Source organism: Rana temporaria, chromosome 1, assembly GCF_905171775.1.
Source record: "Rana temporaria chromosome 1, aRanTem1.1, whole genome shotgun sequence".
Classification (NCBI taxonomy): Eukaryota; Metazoa; Chordata; class Amphibia; order Anura; family Ranidae; genus Rana; species Rana temporaria.
Window position 1 is genome coordinate 210,706,027 of NC_053489.1, and position 21,009 is coordinate 210,727,035.

Sequence of the window (21,009 nt, forward strand, 5' to 3'; positions counted from 1 at the left end):
TGGGGTGGATATATGAGGATTTGATAAGAAGATAAGGATATCATCCGCGAAAAGACATAGTTTGTGTTGGTGACCACCTAATTCAATACCTTTGATATCGGGATTAGATCTGATTAATTGTGCCAGGGGTTCTATTAGTAAGGCAAAAAGTAACGGAGAGAGGGGACAACCTTGTCTGGTTCCTCTCCTGATGTCAAACGTTGTTGACTTATAACCAGAGTATTTGATGTATGCTTTCGGATTGTTATAGAGAGAGGACACCCAGGTTAAAAAATGGTTACCAAAACCCCATTTTTGAAGTGTATACTCCATATATGGCCAAGTGACAGAGTCAAATGCTTTCCTTATGTCTAAAGAAACGAGACAAGCTGGGATGCGTCTATTTTTAGCGGCATGGATGAGTAAGAGTGTTCTCCTTATATTATCACCCGCCTGGCGTTTAGGCATAAAACCTGTTTGATCTTTGTGGATTAGGTGGCCAATGATATTATTCAGTCTAGTGGCTAGGATTTTGGCTATCAACTTTATATCTAAATTAAGGAGGGATATAGGGCGATAGTTGGTCCAGGAAGTAGAATCAGAATGAGGTTTGGGGATCATTGCAATGATAGAAGTGAGTGTCTCTGACCTAAATGAGTGTCCTTTAAGGATTGAATTGAAAGCTCTAGTTAAAACTGGTGTTAAGAGTTGTGTAAACTGTTTGTAGTATATTGCAGAGAATCCGTCTGGTCCAGGTCTCTTATGCAGTTTTAGAGATTTTATAGCATTCAGGACTTCGGTATCAGTAATAGGGCTTTCAAGAAAATCGCTTTGTTTTTGGTCAATATTTGGAAGCGTGATGTTAGAAAATAGCTTGTCAGCTTTTGTTCTATCGAAATTCGGGGCAGGGGAGTATAGCTTGGCTAGATTGGAGCGAAAAACTTCGAGAATCTTAACTGGGTTGCTAGTGTACGCTGCTCGGGATATTTTCAGTCGGATAGGTTTGAGGGTGTAATGTATTTTTTAAAATTCTGGCCATGGGCGTGTCGGGTTTATTAGCCTTAAGATATTGGATATGTTGGCGTTTGCGTATGAGTTTATCTGCCGAGTCAGTGAGAAATAGATCTAAATCTAGGCGGGCTTTCTCCAGTTTAGCATTATTAATATTAGTCGGGGAAGATTGAAAGGTTTGATGACAGTCATTAAAGGTAGCTTCAAGCATTGTAAACATGAGTTTGCGTTCCTTCTTAAGTGCAGTGGCTAGTTGAATCAGTCTACCCCTAATGACTGTTTTATGGGCCTCCCATAACGTGAGGGCTGAGACGTCATCCGTATCGTTGGTTTCAAGATAGTCAGATAATATTTTTTCAATCTCAGCACGGTGAGAAGGATGGGTCAGTATAGAGTCAATGTTACACCAAGTGGTGTCTTGGGATCTAGGTACTGTGGATTTAATAGTGGTAAATATTGCACAGTGGTCTGTCCACGGGATAGGTATAATTTTGGATGAGATGATTTCTGGCAACATACTAGAAGGAATTAGAATATGGTCTATTCGTGAGAATGAGTTGTGTGGGTATGAATAGTGAGTAAAACGTCTACTGGTGGGATTAAGTTCTCGCCAAGTATCTACCAGGCCATGCGTTGTAAGCAGGTGTTGAAAAGATAGATTGATTGTGCCTGTAGTTGGCCCTGTAGGAGATTTGTCCAAAAAAGGGTAAATAGTAGCATTAGAGTCACCACATATAACGACTGTACCAAACTTATGAGCTTCTATGACTTTGAAAAGGTGAGACAAGAAGGCAATTGGACGTTTGTTGGGGGCATAGTAAGAAACAATGGTAATAGGATTATCAGAGATATAACCTGTTAGAAGTATGTATCTTCCCTCAGGATCTGTTACTTGTGAAACCAGATTAAACGGAGTGGAACAGTGAAAACCGATGAGAGTTCCACGCTGTTTAACCGAGGCAGAGGCCGTATAGAATTGTGGATATGAGGGAGAAAGAAATTTAGGAGAAGATTTGTCTGTGAAATGGGTTTCCTGTAAACAAATGATATGAGCTTTCTTCGCTGTAAAGGATCGAAGTGCTTTGGTGCGTTTATGCGGAATGTTTAACCCTTGCACATTTAGAGACATGACATTTATAGGAGCCATAAACCAACTAGGGTGATCATTATAACATAACACATACAGTACTTACCGAGAGCCAGAACCATCAACGGGAGGGTCAGGAAGGGGTAGAAGAAGACAGAAAAAATAAGAGAAGAAAAAAACAATTGAGCAAACCCTTTATACAAATAGTGTATCAAAATATTGAGATAAGACGATAGGGTGTGGGAGCGTCTCAGGGAAGTAATCAAAACTCCCCGAGAGGATCCGGGTCCACACGCAGAGTCCCCCATTGTAATGGCAGGAGTCTACAGGTGGTAGAGAGGGCAGCAAGAAGTTCCAACGGGAAGAACAACACCGGAGAACCCCAGGAATTATCTAAAAATTATCAAAAAAGTATATATCTTTTTAAAGTTAATTGGAAAAAAAATAGAAGGCTGAGGGAAGAATAAATAAGAATATGGGCCTCATCGCCAAAATTCATTTCAGTCATGAGTATGGCCGATTAATGGACTCATTCGGCGTCCGAAACCTGTAAAGAGAGAAAACAAACTGGTTGACTATAATATTTTACTCCATTGAGTCGACGGTGTTGGGTGTAGAGCGTTCATAACGTCCACGCTTATGAAGGTTTTGGTATGAAGAGGTGGCATAGCTAGAGCCTGCGTCTTTATTTTGCTGTGAGGATTGAGAGCCTGAACGCCTGTGAGACCGGTCCCTAGGTAAGGCTGCGGCTACCAAACCTAGTTCAATTAGGGCTGACTGCAAGTCTTCTGAGGAGCGACAGACGTATTTTGTCTCCAGGTGGGTAAATCGGAGAGAAAAAGGAAACCCCCAATGGTAGGTAATTTGATTTTTCTGAAGTATCTGCAGATGAGGTTTAAGCGCTCGCCTCTTTGCCACTGTGATAGGGGACAAATCAGTGAAAAGCTGATAAACATGGCCCTGGAAGCTGAGGGAGTCTTTTCCTCTGGCAGCAGTTAACAGCTGTTCCTTAGTTTTATAATAGTGCAATTTGGCTATTATGTCCCTGGGGGGACCATCATTTTTGCGTGGCCTTAGAGCTCTATGCACTCTGTCTATTTCAAGCCTTTCTATGGTTATACCAGGTATTAATTCCTGAAAGAGCGCCGTGATGGTAGACTGTAAGTCTAGGATAGATTCAGGGATTCCTCTGATGCGCAGATTCGAGCGGCGATCCCTATTCTCCTGGTCTTCTAAACGTGACTGCAATGTGAGGTTTTCATCTTTAATAGCCATGAATTCTGACATAATGTTCTGTGTATGCGTATCAATATCGTCGACTCTCAATTCCAAATCTGCAGTTCTCTGACCCAACTCTCTTATTTCTTTAGTCAGTTTATCTGTTATGTGGTCAGAAGTCTGTTTAAGGGCTTTTTGCAGCATACATTCAAATTGTTTGAATATATCTGGCTGCATTACTGACTGTGTATCACCAATGCTATATGTTAACTCACCACTGGGTGGCTGAGTTATCTGGCTGAGAGGAATAGGAATCATAGAGAGTGGAGTGCAGAGCTGTGAGGAGGAAGAGGAAGCCGCCGCCATCTTGGCTGTCAGTTTATGTGACGCTTCCTTCAATGGGTTTGCTTTATTTTTAGCCTTTGAGCCCCTCAGGACCATTCTATCAGCGGCGGGAGGTGTTTAGGTAAGTTTATACCTTATTTTTAATCGTTTTCAGGTCCGCTGTGACCTGTAGTCCTCCGGTGCTGTCTTCCGTGGAGCGGAGCTCTAAAGCGGCATTACCGTCGCCTCAGGCTGTCGCGCATGCTCCCCGCAAAATTTTAATCTATGTGCAGACTGGTTGTGCAGAATTCAATCAGCTGATTTCAGTACAACCAGCGTGTCTTTTTTTTTTTTTTTTGGCGATCACTGCTGGCTGCTATAGTTGCCAGCAGTGATCACTGTATTCTGATGGCTGGAAAACTTTCAACCCCACAGAGAGTGACCGCTTCGCACTGCCCCCACAGAGAGTGACCGCTTCGCACTGCCCCCACAGAGGGTGATCGCTTCGCACTGCCCCCACAGAGAGTGACCGATTCGCACTGCCCCCACAGAGGGTGACCGCTTTGCACTGAGGGCAATATGGAGCAGTCTCTCTCACTCTGTGCAGGCAGTGTCAAGCGGTCCCTCTCACTCTGTGCAGACAGTGTCAAGCAGTCTCTCTCTCTCTGGGGGAATATGGAACAGTCTCGCCCTCTCTCTCTCTGTGGGGAATGTGGTGTAGATGGAAGGTGAGCTGATTCGGTGGTTCAAAGGGCCACTTGACTGGACTTGCCCCCCAGGCCTAAGGCTGCCAGCCCTCCCCTGGCCGGGGCACAAGCCCATGAAGAACAGATTGACCCTTTTGTTGTGTGCGAACACAAGCCCCGATCTGAGGATTAAGCCACTACTGGTGTACCATTCCCAGACCCCTCGTACATTCAGGGAACAGAATTTGAACAAGGCCATACTGCCAGTCAGGTGGAGGGCCAATGCAAAAGCTTGGGTCACAAGGCAATTGTTCATGGAATGGCTGCACAAGGTGTTTCGCACCCACCATAAGAAAATATCTTTCTGATAACCAACTGCCTAAAAGGTGCCTTTTTCTGATGGACAATGCCCTGCGCTCTTCACTAGTTGTTTTAATGACACTGAAGAGAGGTCCTTGAGTCTGAAAGAATTCTGGAAGAAACATTTTAATGTTCTCCACTGCATTAACCACATTGACAAAGCCTGGGAAGATGTCACTCACCGAACCTTAAACTCAGCCTGGAGGAAACTGTGACCAGAATGTGTCACTGAACGTGACTTTGAAGGGTCTGATGCAGAGGAAGTGGAGGAGATTGTGTCCATGGGCAACGGTATGAGTCTGGACGTCGATGGTGCAGACATAGAAGTGCTTGTTAAGGAACATAAGAAAAAGCTGACCACGGAAGAACTTTCTAAGTTCCACAGTGAGCAGCAAAAGGCACTTGAGGAGCATTCCACTGAAGAAGAGGAAGACAGGGAGGAGGTTAGCAGTGATGCCATTAAATCCATTATTGAAAAATGGAATGAGTGCCATGATTTTTTTTGAGAAGCACCACCCCAACATAACTGTAACAAACAGAGTGTTAAATCTGATGAATGATAACATGGTCTCTCATTTCTGGAGGGTTTTGCTGCGCAGGAAAAGACAAGTGACATTAGACAGATTTTTCACCAAAACTGAGCCTGTGGCTAAGAGACAAAGAAGAGAGCAAACCCCTGAAAGAGATCTCCCCAATGTCCTTATAGAAGGGGACTCTCCCCCCGAACAATAACTGCATCCCACCCACCTTCCTCCACGCCAGAAATCATCTCAAGTAAGGTTAGTTTTATTTTTTTTTTTTAATAAACGTTTTATTGAGTTACAATATGTGTACATACAGCTGAATCGACAGTACGCAGAATGTCGTCAGTAGGTACATAGTCAAAAGTACATGACAAATCGCATAAGCAACAGACAGTATCAGAGAATAAAAGGTGACGTTACATTACAACGCTAAAAAGGGGGGGGAGGGGAATGGAAAAGGGCTGAGGATGCATTCCTCTCTGGTCAGTTAACATATACTATAGAACGAGAGGAGAAACGAAGTCTACGTCATGCATGGTAGAGCCTGAGACCTTTGGGGGGTCAACCCAACCACCGCCCACCCCTGTCGGGGATCATGCTGTGGGCGGGGAGGGGCCCATAGAAAGCATTCGCTGCGTGGATGTTGTAAATGGGTAGAGGGATTGGAAATCGTTCTGTCTCTTAAAAGGTCATCTAGGATTACTAGAGGCGTGTAAGGTCTTGGTGTGGTTCATTATCTGTGACATCCACTTACCCAGGGAGAGGAGAGTGGAAAGACGGAGGCAGGAGTTGAGGGGGGGGGACTAAAGTTGAGGGGGAGGCAGAGATGAATCAGTGTGCAAGGCCCCGGTCGGGCTCAACCGGTAAAGTATGGGGGGGGGGGAGACAGCGGTGGGAGACGACTGGCGAAAGGGGTCTCTGTAATGAGACCAGCACGCCCAGGTAAGCCTGAATTTGTCATGCGTGTCCCTGGCCTGATGTATGACACGTTCCATTTCCTCTATTCTGTCGACTCTGAACTCCCATTCGGCCACAGTGGGGGGGGGGGGGAGCCGATTTCCAGTGCAGGGGAATACATTGGGTGGCGGCGTTTATGAGGTGAAGAGTGAGTGATTTACGGTACTTTGAGGCGGCCCCGGAGGAGTGGTGTAGGAGGTATTGGGCGGGAGTGAATTCAGGCGAGCAAGTGGTGATGCGGGAGATGAGGTCGTGCACCGCCACCCAAAATGGTCTAATGAGAGGGCAGTCCCACCACACGTGAAGGAGGGAACCCGTGTTCGATTGGCATCTCCAGCAGGTGGAGGGGACGTTGGGAAAGATTTTATGCAACTTATCGGGTGTTCTGTACCATCGAGAATAGATCTTAAATCTGTTCTCTTGGGCAGAGACATTTATTGAGCCCTTGTGTACATGTGTCCAGACCGATTCCCACTCGGCATTGGAGAGAGAGAAGGCAAGGTCCACGTCCCATAGACGGTGGATATCGGTGTTGGGTTGCGCTTTAGACATGAGGAGAGAGTACAAGGCCGAAATTAAATCTTTCTGCGGTTCTGTGTGGCAGCATATATGTTCAAAAGGTGACAGATTCCTGTGCCAATTCGAAGGTGACGGGGTAGTTGGAAGAACTTGAACAGGGGAATGACATGGCCTGCAAATTTGGCGGTCATAAGGTTAGTGTTCTCTCTCTCTTCATACTGTACTGTACTGTACTTTGTTTTATCTTTTTGTGGTTTAAAAACAAAAAAAAGTTCAGAACGGATTAATCTGATTTACATTGAACCCTATTGGAAAATTTGCCTCGGTTCACAACCAATTTGTTTCAAGACCAGAGTCATTTCACGAATTAAGTTTGTGAACTGAGCTATCACTGCATAGTAAAATAAGACCAGAATACCTATTGTTTTTTTTTTTCAATGTCAATTTCCAAAAAATATTTTTTTAAATCATGTCTTTAGCATAAACTATGTTCCCTTTACCATATTTACCTTCCATGTTTAGACTTTGTAGGGTTGAATATGAATGTCTGTTTCGGGGCATTAGAAACAAGGAAACAGAAAGAAACAGAGTGACGACAGAAACAGACCAAGTGGTTGATTGAGTTTGCCCTTTTTTTTAAATGTTTTATTTAATTTTTTTTTCCTTTATAATGACAGTATGAACAAACATTACAAATATTAGAAATTCAGGAAACCAACCCTCTGACCCTAATGTAGCAATATCAACACATTACATGCAATGACTAACAGTGTAAGGATTGTAACCATAGGCGTGCGCAGCCTATTGCATTAGGGTGTGCACCCCAAAGCTCAAACACACGTGTGTGTATATATTTTTTTAAATATATGTACACACACACACACACACAACTTTATAAATAAATGTGAACAAACATTTTAAAATGCATTAAAGCATTTTTATCAATGTTATCACTTATCAATGTTAAAAAATTAAAATAAAACACTTTATTCATTTTTTACTTATTAAAACATTTAATTGTTTACACTAGTGGTTGAGGGGCAGGAAAACTCTGCAGCTGAGCCATTCTTTTACCACCCCTCAACCGCTACCACCTTTTAGCTGTAGAGGCAAATGCAGCAGCTGCAATTTTACCCCTTTTTGCTTTCAGCAGGTGTAGCACCCGTTGACTTTGACCCAGTCAAGTGAATGACGGCACTTTGCAAGCTCCCCGCAACTGTGTGCAGTGTGGAGTTCAAGGGGGTTAAATCAGGTGGTGTGGAGGCGATACAACACCTCCTTGCCACCTCTAAAATGCTCTATGAAGAGCGATTTGTTTGCGTATCGCTACATATGTTACAGTTCCCCCCTCAAATCTGAGTCCTCCATTACATCAGAGTCCACAGCATTCCTCCTTACACCAGAATCAATAGTGTTACATCTTTTTTTTTTTTTTTTTCAAATAACAGTTTTTTATTTTCATAAAAGGTCAGTACAAAATATAGCAGCAGTTCAATAGTGTTACATCTTATCTCACAGTTTCCCCTTTTACATCAGAGTCCCCAGCGTTCCCCTTTAAACTGGGAAACCTGATGTAAAGAATGCTGTGGACTGTGGTGCAAAGGGGAACTGTCATATAAGGGGGTCTTAGGTCACTAGAGTCCCCAGCATTTCCTCTTATATCAGGATTTCCCCTCTTTCATCAAATTCCCCCTTTATATACACTGTAAGGGGGGTGGGGCTCTGACACAAAAGGGAGCTCTTCAGACTGTGATGTAAAGGGGGGGGGGCTCTGGTGTGAGGGGGTCTCTGGTTACCACAGAGTCCACTGAGATCCCACTTACATCAGATTTCCTTTTTACCCCAGAGTCTGCAGAGTTCCCCTTTAAACCAGACATAAAGTATTTCTAGAAGGGGGCAGTGACGGCTGGTGCTCAAAATTTTTGGGGGGCGCGAACAAACTGAAAAGAAAACCCATCAAATTGAAGCCACTGTGCCCATCAAAGCAGCTAGTGTGCCCATCAATTGCCATCACGGTGCCATCAAATGCAGCCACTGTGCCCATCAAACGTAGCTACTGTGCCCATCAATTGCCGCCACTGTGCCCATCAAACACAGCCACTGTACCCATCAATTGCCGCTACTGTGCCCATCAAATGCTGCCAGTCTGCATCCCCCACCCAGCACTTACCTTGTCTCGTGGGGCAGAGGTGTCCTCCACGCTCCTCGATGTCTTCTCCTGTCCTCTGCTATGATTGGATGCCTGATAGGCATCCAATCACAGCGCCTGTCGTTTCAGCCAATCAGGTGACAGGTAACAGACCTGAGCACCTGATTGACTGAGAGGCGGTTCAGTGTTAGGAAAGCGAAAATTCATTCGCTTTCCTAACACAACGCTAAGTGAACAGCAAGAGCCCAGCATGGCACCCGCTATTCACCCTTTTGGACGCCTATTAGAGCCTTTGGCTCTAATCCGGTGCTTCCAAAAAATACCCTCCTGCTGTAATTCAGGTGCCTGGCGCCCAAAGAGGGGCCGGGCACCTGAATAGGGGGCAGCAGCGGCGACCATAGATAGATTCATGCAATGCATGAATCTATCTATGGTGATAGACAGGTGGCAGGAGAGAGGGGGCGGCGCCCGTGCGCCCTTTAAGGTCAGGTCAGCCATAGCAGCCCCTCACAACACAGATTATTTTACTCTATATGACCAGCCCCCTTCCCCAGTATGTGTGTATATTGAAAAAAGAAAAGTTAGGTCAATCCGCGCTAGAACAAAGCTGCTGCCTACCTGAGCAATTCCAATAACGAAACTGAATAAGATAACACTGAAAATAAGGGGTAGTTGGCGCTGCTGGTGGCGGAAGGGATGCCAAGTGCAGAGAGAAAGGGGCGGGTCCCAAGGACAGAAGTGCCTGTGTCGGGTATCCTATAGTAGGGCCCAATCCAATAGGTTATGGATTCCCTATACGCACCCACTGGGTAAAAATGGGTGTGTGGATACCCTATTAATAATAAGGTGAAAAAATATTTATATGTGCCAGGAAGTGGTGGCTACATCTGGATGAACAGCCTCCGCTGGTTTCCAGGTATCGTGTGCCACATGAGAAAAGAAAAAACATAAAAGTGATAAATGTATAAGTTTTCTGGTGTGCTGCTATGTGCAAGGTCAGGATCCTGTGCAGGCCAGCAGTGGGCTGAATGTATTGGTGATCAGTGCTAAAGGAAAAAACCTAGTGCACAATGGTACCTATTTCTAATACTTCACAGACAAAAATAAAACAGTTGAAACAAACAGTATTGATAGTGAACTGTGTGAATAAAAATCAACCAGTTAGATTGGACAAATACACATAATGGTGCAAAATGCGTGCCACAGATATAGAGACAATAAACAACGTTTGCTGCAAGTCCCATTAGTCCACGATACACTTTCTATGTGTGTATATTGCCCTCCCCTCAATGGAACTACAAATCCCAGAATGGTAGGCTGGACTCCCATTTCTCAGCAGTTTTCCTGGTCCTACACACACACACACACACAGTGTGACTTGCACTGCAGGAGAGGACATCCTCTCTCCCTCCCTGCCTGCTGTAGTGCCATCCGCACACACACTGCCAGAGTCTGTTCCCCCCTCTCTCCTTACCAGTAACATCTCCTAAGTCCCATGTCCTGGCAGGTCTCCTTCATTGTTGGCAGACTCGAACCTCACTGCAGGGAGGAAGCTGGGAGGCGGGGCACTCGGAGGCAGAGCAGGGAGGAAAACGTTACATCCCCTGCCTCTGCCTGGGACGATCCTGGGATGGTTTTCTCGGCTCCAGACAAAGGACAGTGCTGGGCTGCGGAAGCCCCATGGTGGGAGCGGGCAGGACTGCTTTAGATTAGAAAGATCAGATGACAAAATCAGGGGGTTAATCCAGCGCTGATGCTACTTCTACAGTTTCAGCTACAACATCCCTGACAGCAGGCAGCGGAGTGATATTCAGCTATCAGGGATGCTGTAGCCAGAACTATAGAAGTAGCATCGGAAAATGCGGACATCCTGTTTGCTCAATCCGCGATCAGCGGCTGCATTCACAAGAGTTACACAGCCAATGAAATGATGGTCCCAATTGCAGAGTAGCAGCTCAGCCTTTGTTATTAACCAGAGGTGCCGAAATAGAGATTCTGCTGGCAAAAAAGTCCTGGGGTGTGATGGATGTGCCTGGGCATTAGGGTGTGCCCAGGCACACCCGGCACACCCCGTGCGCACGCCTATGATTGTAACTCAAGAGTCAAATATTCAAATCCAAGATTGGTGAAGGGCTGCCAAAAGCAATGGTACAGGCACTTGCAGGAGAAGATTGAGCACACCAACACAAAGATTTTTTTTTTTGAGGAAAGAGAAAACAGACTAAATAGTAGAGGCAAAAAAAGGAGAGAGAGGGAAAGGAGAAGGAAAAAAAGAAGGGGGGCGGTGGTGAAGAGAGGGGTGGAAGACAGGTCAGGGGAAAGGGAGCTGGAGACCCTTCTCTGCTGGTCCTACATATCTCCAACATGTAGTTTTTCATAATTCTAGAAAGTAAACTGGATCCATTAAAACAACAACTTATGGAAGTGGGCCTCTTGTTTCTTCATAGAATGGCCATATTTGAACTTAGATAGCGAGCTAAGGTGCAGTAGACAGGTAGCTAGGTCATGAGAAAGACCAGTAAGATCTCAGATCAAGGTACAAACTCTTTGCCAGAAGGGGTGGAGCGGTGGACAGGTCCTAAAAATATGCAGCATTGTACCCCTGAACACTCCACGCCTCCAACAGTTGGGATCAAATTCTGGGAACATATGGAACCTGTTAGAACCTCTGCACCACCAGGTAACTGGATTCCTGCAGTTTTGAATAGATAGAGAATTTGGGTGTGAAAAAGAGGATTAACTCTCTCTGGTCAGGGGATAATTACTGTGCCAGTTCTTTCTCCCAATCCATGAGAAAAGAGAGGGGGGGGGGGTCAAATAACATTGCATAGGCAATTGGAAGACCGTGCCTATGGGAAGAGGCGCTAGCCCAGCTGTTTTCAAAAGAGGTGGGTGCTGAAAGAGTGGCCCATTGAGGTGGAATGGAGAAAAGGTCATCTCTGATTTGGTAGGCCACCCCTTTAAGTAGCACTGATTGGACAGCCGTGACAGATTTCCAGCCACCATCATCCCAAAAGTCACGGAACTTGAATTTGTTTGCCAGCAAGAACAGATGGAACCTTGCATCATCAAGCTCAGATGGAAAATCCAGATTACCTATCATGGGAGAAGTAGGGAAATCTATGGCTGAACTTATTGCTTTGGGACCAGCCTTAAGAACAATTTTGTGGGTAATACCTAGAATAGGATGGACAAGGGCCCATTAGCTAAGGGAACACCTACTGAGGAAGGCGGACATGACCTGTTCTAGAGTCACTCGTCTTTTGGTTGAGGCCTATTTACACCAATCCAGCACTCTAGCCAAGTGAGTGGCTTGATAGTAGTGTACAGGGTCAGGGAAGCCTATGCCCCAGGATTGTTTAGACAGACTAAGAGTGTCTATTTTTATTCGGGGGGGGGGGGGGTCAGTCTGCCCAGAGAAACTGCGTGAACTTTCTTTTGAGGTGGCGCAAAAAGTTCAGAGAGATGGCTACTGCGAGGGTCTGGAAAAGGTAAAGTAGATGAGGAATCACGTTCTTTTGTAAGATAGTATTCTTGCCGAACCATGTTTGAGAGGACACGTGTAATTTCTGGAGATCGTTACATTTGATCAAGAGCAGTGGAATTTTTTTTCCTGAAACGTAGTAGTTAAAGCGGAACTTTAGCCAGAAAATGTAAGTCCTAATAGAACACTTCATGCTGGCCCCTTTGCAGGTATAGCTATGTAAAACATTAACAATAGGTGCCTATACTGTTTAAAATCCAGAAATGCACTCTCACACTGCTCTGCCCATGCTCAGTTGTTCTCTATTCTCAGCTCTATGCCTTAAATCAGAGCCACTAGAGACCAATCAGCTGACAGCTTCAAGATTTACTGTTTCTGAAAGTGGAAGAAAGCAACAGGAATGACACAAAGGGGCTGATTTACTAATGTCAATGCGCTGCGCCGGTTCATGGCTTAATTAGTACTCCAGATGAATCCTTAATTAGGCGCATGAACCGGCGTAGCAGCGGGCGCAATGCAATTGATATGTAAAGCCGCCGCCGAACTCCCTATAGAAGTCTATGGGAGAAATCAAAAGTGTTAATTTTAAAGGCTAATATGCAAGTTTTGTCCTAAAAAGTGTTTGGGGACCTCAGTCCTGCCCCAGGGGACATGTATCAATGCTTTTTTTATTTTTTAAAATGGCCGTTTTTTCGGGAGCAGTGAATTTAATAATTCTTAAAGTGAAACAATAAAAGTGAAATATTCCTTTACATTTCGTACCTGGGGGGGGAGGGTGTAAAGTTAGCATGTGAAATATTGCATGTTTCCCGTACTTAGAACTGTCCTCGCACAAAATGACATTCTGAAGGAAAAAAATACATTTAAAATTCACTCGCGGCTATAATGAATTGTCAGCTCTCGGCAATTCTGAGAGGATTCATTCATAAAAAAAAAATGCGTGGGGGTCCCCCCAAATTCAATTACCAGGCCCTTCAGGTCTGGTATGAATATTAAGGGGAACCCTGCCGTAAAAAAAAAATGACGTGGGGTTCCCCCCAAATATCCATACCAGGCCCTTCAGGTCTGGTGTGGATTTTAAGGGGAACTCCACCCCAAATAAAAAAAAAATGGCGTGGAGTTCCCCCAAAAATCCACACCAGACCCTTATCCGAGCACGTTAACCTGGCCGGCCGCAGAAAAGAGGGGGGGACAGAGTGCGGCCCCCCCCTCTCCTGAACCGTACCAGGCCACATGCCCTCAACATGGGGAGGATGTCCCCATGTTGATGGGGACAAGGGCCTCATCCCCACAACCCTTGCCCAGTGGTTGTGGGGGTCTGCGGGCAGGGGGCTTATCGAAATCTGGAAGACCCCTTTAACAAAGGGGACCCCCAGATCCCACCCCCCCCCTGGGTGAAATGGTAATGGGGTACATTATACCTCTACCATTTCACCAAAAAAAGTGTCAACAATTTTAAAAATGACAGTAGACGGTTTTTGACAATTCCTTTATTAATATCTTCTTGCCGCGCTTCTTCTTCTTCTTTTCTTCTTTCATTCGGGTTTCTTCCTCCATCTTCCTCTGCTTCTTTCTTGGGTCTTCTCGTCCGCATCTTGCCCGGCGTCTTCTTCCATCTTCTTCTCCTTCCGTCGGCCTTCTCTTCCCACATCTTCTTCTTCTTCCCCGGATGCAGCGATTGAAATTGAATGCCCCGCCGTGTGCCGCTCCTGGGACCCCGCCCCCCTCTGACGTTACAGGTAAACTCATAAGAAAGTCATGTGCGTCAGAGGGGGGCGGGGTCACAGAGCGTCACACAATATCCAAGCGCAGCGTCCGGGGAAGAAGAAGCCGCGCAAGATGCGGACAAGCTTCCATTTGAAGTTCCCGCTGTGTGACTCTCTGTGACCCCGCCCCCGTCTGACGCACACATATACCACACGCGGACTTTCTTATGAGTTTACCCGTGGTGTCAGAGGGGGCGGGGTCACGGGAGCGGCACACGGCGGGGACTCCAATTTGAAGTGCAGCGTCCGGGGAAGAAGAAGATGCGGGACGAGAAGGCTGACGGAAGGAGAAGAAGATGGGAGAAGACGCCGGGCAAGATGCGGACGAGAAGACCCAAGAAAGAAGCAGAGGAAAATGGAGGAAGAAACCCGAATGAAAGAAGAAAAGAAGAAGAAGAAGAATCGTGGAAAGAAGACATTAATAAAGGAATTGTCAAAAACCGGCTACTGTCATTTTTAACATTGTTGACACTTTTTTTGGTGAAATGGTAGAGGTACAATGTACCCCATTACCATTTCACACAGGGGGGGGGCAGGATCTGGGGGTCCCCTTTGTTAAAGGGGTCTTCCAGATTCTGATAAGCCCCCTGCCCCCGCAGACCCCCGCAACCACCGGCCAGGGTTGTGGGGATGAGGCCCTTGTCCCCATCAACATGGGGATATCCTCCCCATGTTGAGGGCATGTGGCCTGGTACGGTTCAGGAGAGATGGGTGCCGGACTCTGTCCCCCCCTCTTTTCTGCGGCTGGCCAGGTTAACGTGCTCGGATAAGGGTCTGGTGTGGATTTTTGGGGGAACTCCACGCCATTTTTTTTCAATTTGGGGTGGAGTTCCCCTTAATATCCATACCAGACCTGAAGGGCCTGGTAATTGAATTTGGGGGGACCCCCACGCATTTTTTTTTAATGAGCAATGACTGTATTCTTTATAGCCATGATTACTTTTAAATTACTTTTTTTTTTTCACTTCAGAAATGACATCTTGTACGGGGACAGTTCTAAGCACGGGAAACATGGACTACTTCACAGGCATGTTATACCCCCCTCCCCCCTCTGTAAGAAATTTAAAGGAATATTTCACTTTTATTGTTTCACTTTAACCACTTCCATACCGCGCCTATTCTGGCACTTCTCTCCTTCATGTAAAATGATATTTAGTTCCTGGGAAATTACTCAGGACCCCCAAACATTATATATATTTTTTTAGCAGACACCCTAGGGAATAAAGTTTTTTTTTACAACGGTATTTGCGCAATAATTTTTCAAACGCCTTTTTTTTTTGCCCACAAAAAAAAAAAAAACGGTTTCATGAATTTAAAAATAACAAAGCAGTAAAGTTAGCCCAATTTTTAGGGATAATGTGAAAGATGATGTTATACCGAGTAAATAGATACCTAACTTGTCACGCTTTAATATTGCGCACACTCATGGAATGGCGCCAAACTTCGGGACTTAACAATCTCCATAGGCGACGATTGAATTTTTTTTACAGGTTACCAGTTCAGAGTTACAGAGGAGGTCTAGTGCTAAAATTATTTTTCTCGCTCTAATGCACGTGTCAATACCTCACATGTGTGGTTTGAACGGTGTTTACATATGTGGGCGGGACTTAAATGCGTGTTCGCTTCTGAGTGCGAGCTACTAGGGACAGGGGCTTTTTAATTTTTTTGGGTTCGTTATTTTTTTTTCCGGGTTGTAAAAAATGATCGTGTGTACACTAAAACGATGTTAAAAAACCACGCATGCTCAGAAGCAAGTTATGAGATGGGAGCGCTTGTTCTGGTAAAACTACCATTCGTAATGGAGTAAGCACATTCATCACGCTGTAACAGACAGAAAAGCGCAAAACGTCTTTTACTAACAGGAATTCAGATAAAGCAGCCCAAAGGGTGGCGTCATCCGCATGGAACTTCCCCTTTATAGTACCGTCGTACGTGTTGTACGTCACCGCGCTTTGCTAGAGCATTTTTTTAAAACGACCGTGTGTGGGCAATGTCGTTATAATGACGAAGTTGGAAAAACTTTGTTTTTTTTCTACATGCCGAAAAACAACGTTTTCTTTTCATGCCGAAAAATGATCGTGTGTACGCGGCAAAAGAGTTAAACTTACAAGGATAGTGTCTTACTTATCGCCCCTAAAATGATCTCTCCTTTCTCATTGGCAGCCTGTGAACTTCAGCATCTTAAAACAGACATTTTAAATGTGGGTTACTATCTGTTAAGGGGGTTGTAAAGATAAAAAAAACCCACACAGCTCCTTTCTCTATCTGCAAGTAGAGAGCGTCCTGACTCTCCTGCTCGCCCCCTCCCCCCTCAAAGGAGGGTGCGAGCGCGACACTCCACACCAGGGAGAAAGCCTTGCATTACTGTGTGGAGTTACAGACAGAAGAACAGAAAGTGAGGATTTCTCAGAAGAAATAAGGACATTTAAAAGCAAAATCGAAGGATGAGGTAAGTGAAGGAGGACTGCACTAAGGTAAAGGAAGCTATTTTGGAAAATGTTTCTTTACCTTTACAACCCCTTTAAGTTAAACTGTTCAGGAGAGGTAGTAAAAACGTCATGTGTACATGAAGCCCAGCTTCTGTCAGCCTTCCCTTTTAGCTAAGCCAAGACTTCTCCTCTGAGTCACAGAAGTGGCAAAGCCAGCTGTAGGCTGACATCACAGAGCTGGTTCAGGCTGTGGAATTATAATGACTGTAATGTTGGGATACCTTCCAACATGGGTCACAGAGCGTCACACAATATCCAAGCGCAGCGTCCGGGGAAGAAGAAGCCGCGCAAGATGCGGACAAGCTTCCATTTGAAGTTCCCGCTGTGTGACTCTCTGTGACCCCGCCCCCGTCTGACGCACACATATACCACACGCGGACTTTCTTATGAGTTTACCCGTGGTGTCAGAGGGGGCGGGGTCACGGGAGCGGCACACGGCGGGGACTCCAATTTGAAGTGCAGTGTCCGGGGAAGAAGAAGATGCGGGACGAGAAGGCTGACGGAAGGAGAAGAAGATGGGAGAAGACGCCGGGCAAGATGCGGACGAGAAGACCTTTACAACCCCTTTAAGTTAAACTGTTCAGGAGAGGTAGTAAAAACGTCATGTGTACATGAAGCCCAGCTTCTGTCAGCCTTCCCTTTTAGCTAAGCCAAGACTTCTCCTCTGAGTCACAGAAGTGGCAAAGCCAGCTGTAGGCTGACATCACAGAGCTGGTTCAGGCTGTGGAATTATAATGACTGTAATGTTGGGATACCTTCCAACATGACTTACTACATTAGGTACAAACAGTGCCGACCCAAGACATTGTGCTGCCTGGTACCAAGAAGGAAATGCTGCCCCCCCCCCCAAAAAGAAATCACGCCCACCAAAATGCCCCCACATCCATTATTTTATATCATGATAACTAAAGTGGACCTGTCATGGCTCTATACATGTATATAGGAGTATAAAGAGGACCTGTTACGGTTGTTTACATGTATGGGAGTATAAAAAAGACCTGTTATAGCTCTATTCATGTATGTAGGAGTATAAAGAGGACCAGTCCACACATCTGTTTCTTCCCGTAACCCCCATCCTGACGCTCCCACTCTTGACTCATTTCTAGTATCCCCTTTAGAGACTGCAGACATGATAAAAGACAGGAGATGGTCAGAGGCTGCGGACACGATACAGGAGGTGGACAGAGGCTGCGGTCTGTGGACATGACACAGCAGGGGGGACAGAGGCTGCGGACATGACACAGGAGAGGGACAGAGGCTGCGGACATGACAAATGAGGGGGACAGAGGCTGCGGACATAACACATGAGGGGGACAGAGGCTGCGGACATGACACAGGAGAGGGACAGAGGCTGCGGATATGACACAGAAGAGGGACAGAGGCTGCGGACATGACACATGAGGGGGACAGAGGCTGCGGACATAACACATGAGGGGGACACTGTGCTTAAAGTGATTGTAGGGAGGAGCCTGATGAGGGCGCAGGGACGGAGCGAATGCTGAGGCTCGCTGATCCAACCTCCGACGGCATGGGAGTCTAATGCCGACGACCTGCCCACGTGCGCTCGCTACATTCTGCTGCCTCGTACCTGTATATCCTGGGTCTCGGAGTAAGCCGTCTAAGCTGATGCTGTGCCGGCGCTAACCTGTTGTTTGCGGTCTACTGAAGGGTGAGCCGAACCGGGAGCCGAGAGCCGTGATCCAGGGAGCCGCGGGACAGGTATTTCTATGGCAGGGTCCAGTGTGGTCTCTTCCCCCGTGAGGGGGGGGGGCCGAGCAGAACAGAGGTAAGTGAGGAAGCAAAGTGAAACCACCTGTCCGCATCCACGAGGTACCGTGCGGCTGGTGTGAGCAGCTCGCAGCACATCCCCCATAGTTGTGTCTGGAAAGAATCGCAAACAGCAGACAACAACAGACAACAACGGCAAGACAGGGTAGCAGGCACGTGGAGATTGAGTGGGTGATACTGATGTTCAGAGGAGATATTACTACCATTATCATTACTACCATTGCTACTACCATTGCTACTACCATTACAACTGTCGCTACCACATTATTCTTACTATGTTACATTACTATACTATACCAGCAGCTGTTACCAGACATATAGAACATGGAGGAGACGGTCAGCAATAGAGTGGCATATATATGAGAATACCTTGAATCTTACCCACGATCCTACCTATTACTTACCTTTTACCTTTTACTAAAACTACCCAATTATTTAAATAACCTAAGTTGCTCAAGCTTTTAATCGTTAATCGTTCCAATACTGTTAAACATATATAACCCACTGGAGCCTGGAAAAACGAACAAACTGTTTTAACCTGACTAATTTGACTAACTAATGTGACTAACCTAAGCACCAATCTACTGCACTAATTTGGGCTTTTTTTGGATCAGACTGCACTAAATGTTATAGCAGGTCTATCTCATTAGGTGAGGTAAGCCTACTGTTTGAATGAAAACGCCTGACCTCCATAAAGGGAATGGCAACTAAACCAGTATAAGCTGCTTATCCGGTGTAAAAGATCAAACATCTATCGGGCAGACCATAATAGGATGCTATTTGTGTTCTAAATGTTTAAAGTGCATAAGTCAATGAAATTAGTGAAAAAGGGACCTCTGCTGTTCAGAACTGGCTAAACTAGTGATAGCACGTTAATATGGTTGGAAAACAAAATTGTTAGGCTTTCTGAAATAGGTGCTTGTATCTGCTTAACCATCTCTAGTTCAGTATACTGAAAGTGTACACTATATACTCTGCCTGCTTGAACCAATATATTGGCCATGTAGATTACCTGGTAGGGCTTGTCGTTTTTTTTTTTTTTTGGGGGGGACCTGATGTAAAATATTTTTCAAAGCATGGTAGGTTGCTGATTAGTTGCTAATTGTCCTGAACTATCTGAAGAGGTGAAATTATTACCTCTTAACCTCCAAAACAAGGCTAAACTGTCTCAGGGTTATTTGTCATAATGTTAAACTGTGTGAGAAATAATTAAAAAGGGTGAAAGAGAAGTAGAAAAAGGGAACTAACCCTTGTCTGATTCCGCCCCTCTAAGTTGCATTGTTGAGAAATAATCCGGCAATCCGGTCAAAGTGTGTAATCGCTTTCTTTCACAAAATGATGAGGGGATGGTCAGGGAGAGGGGCAGTAGTAAATCTTCCTAGAACCAGTGCAAGTCCCGGATCGATTAGAAAATATATGTCACACAAGGGGGTAAAAGACAGCCCCGGAACAAAAACAGGATCTAAAATCAACACGGATTCAGCTTGTCTGATAACTGAGGAGACAGAGGACGAAGGAGATATGGAAACGAGACAAAAAAAGCAACCTCTTACCAAAGGTGAAATGGCCGAAATGCTTGCAAAAATGGAATCAATACTAGAAACATCAATAAAAGGAGAGGACATGAAACATATGTTAAAAAGAGTGGAGGAAGTGGAAGAAAGATTGGACAATCATGGTTCAGAAATAAAAGGACTAAAGAAACAGGTGGAGGATATACGGAAAGAACAGAGATATATGATGTACAAAATTGAGGAGGTGAAAGGGTGGAAAGGGAGGGGGGGAGAAGATTAGTTGGGCCAGGAGAACCCCAGGATACCTTAAAAGTTATAGAAAGGACCTTTAGAAAAAAATGTCAGATATAAATTTAATTTCTTACAATGTTAGAGGATTAAATGCTCCTATTAAGCGTGCAAATATAATGAAAGAACTTAACATACTGAAGGGGGATGTGGTCATGTTGCAGGAGACACACTTCACCGTAGGCGCAAATCGCAAAAATATTACACAGCTCTATCCCCAATGGTACTATGGAGATTCGCCCATTAGTCGAGCTAAGGGGGTGGCCATAGGGTTTGCCAAGGAGATTGGGTTCATATTAGATGAGAGAAGGGCAGACCCAGAAGGGAGATACCTGTTCCTGAGAGGTAAAATGAACGGTTTCGAAATCTCACTGGCAAACATATATGGCCCAAATAAAAACTCTATTAGATACCTAATGAGGATCATAACCGAGTTTATGGAGTTTAAAAGGGGAGGAGCCATAATAGCAGGGGATTTTAATTTCTGTATGGATCCTGAGATAGATAGTACGTCTCGTGCTCAGGGAACTGAAATGACTTGGAGGAATAAACTCAAAAAGAAACTGCACCAACATCAGTTAGTAGATGTATGGAGGATACAACATAACAAGCAGCAGGATTACACATTCCGCTCCCTTGTTCACGAGACGTACTCTAGGATAGATTTATTTCTTACTGAACATAGGCTATTAGAAACTGTAAGCAATACCAATATAGGAATAGTGACCTTCTCTGATCATGCGCCAGTATCATTACAACTGAAAATAGGGGAGACTCAACATAAAAATATGAAGTGGAGACTTAATGAAGAACTCCTACAGCAGATATATTCAATTAGCGGACCTCCAGCTGTTGCAGAACTACAA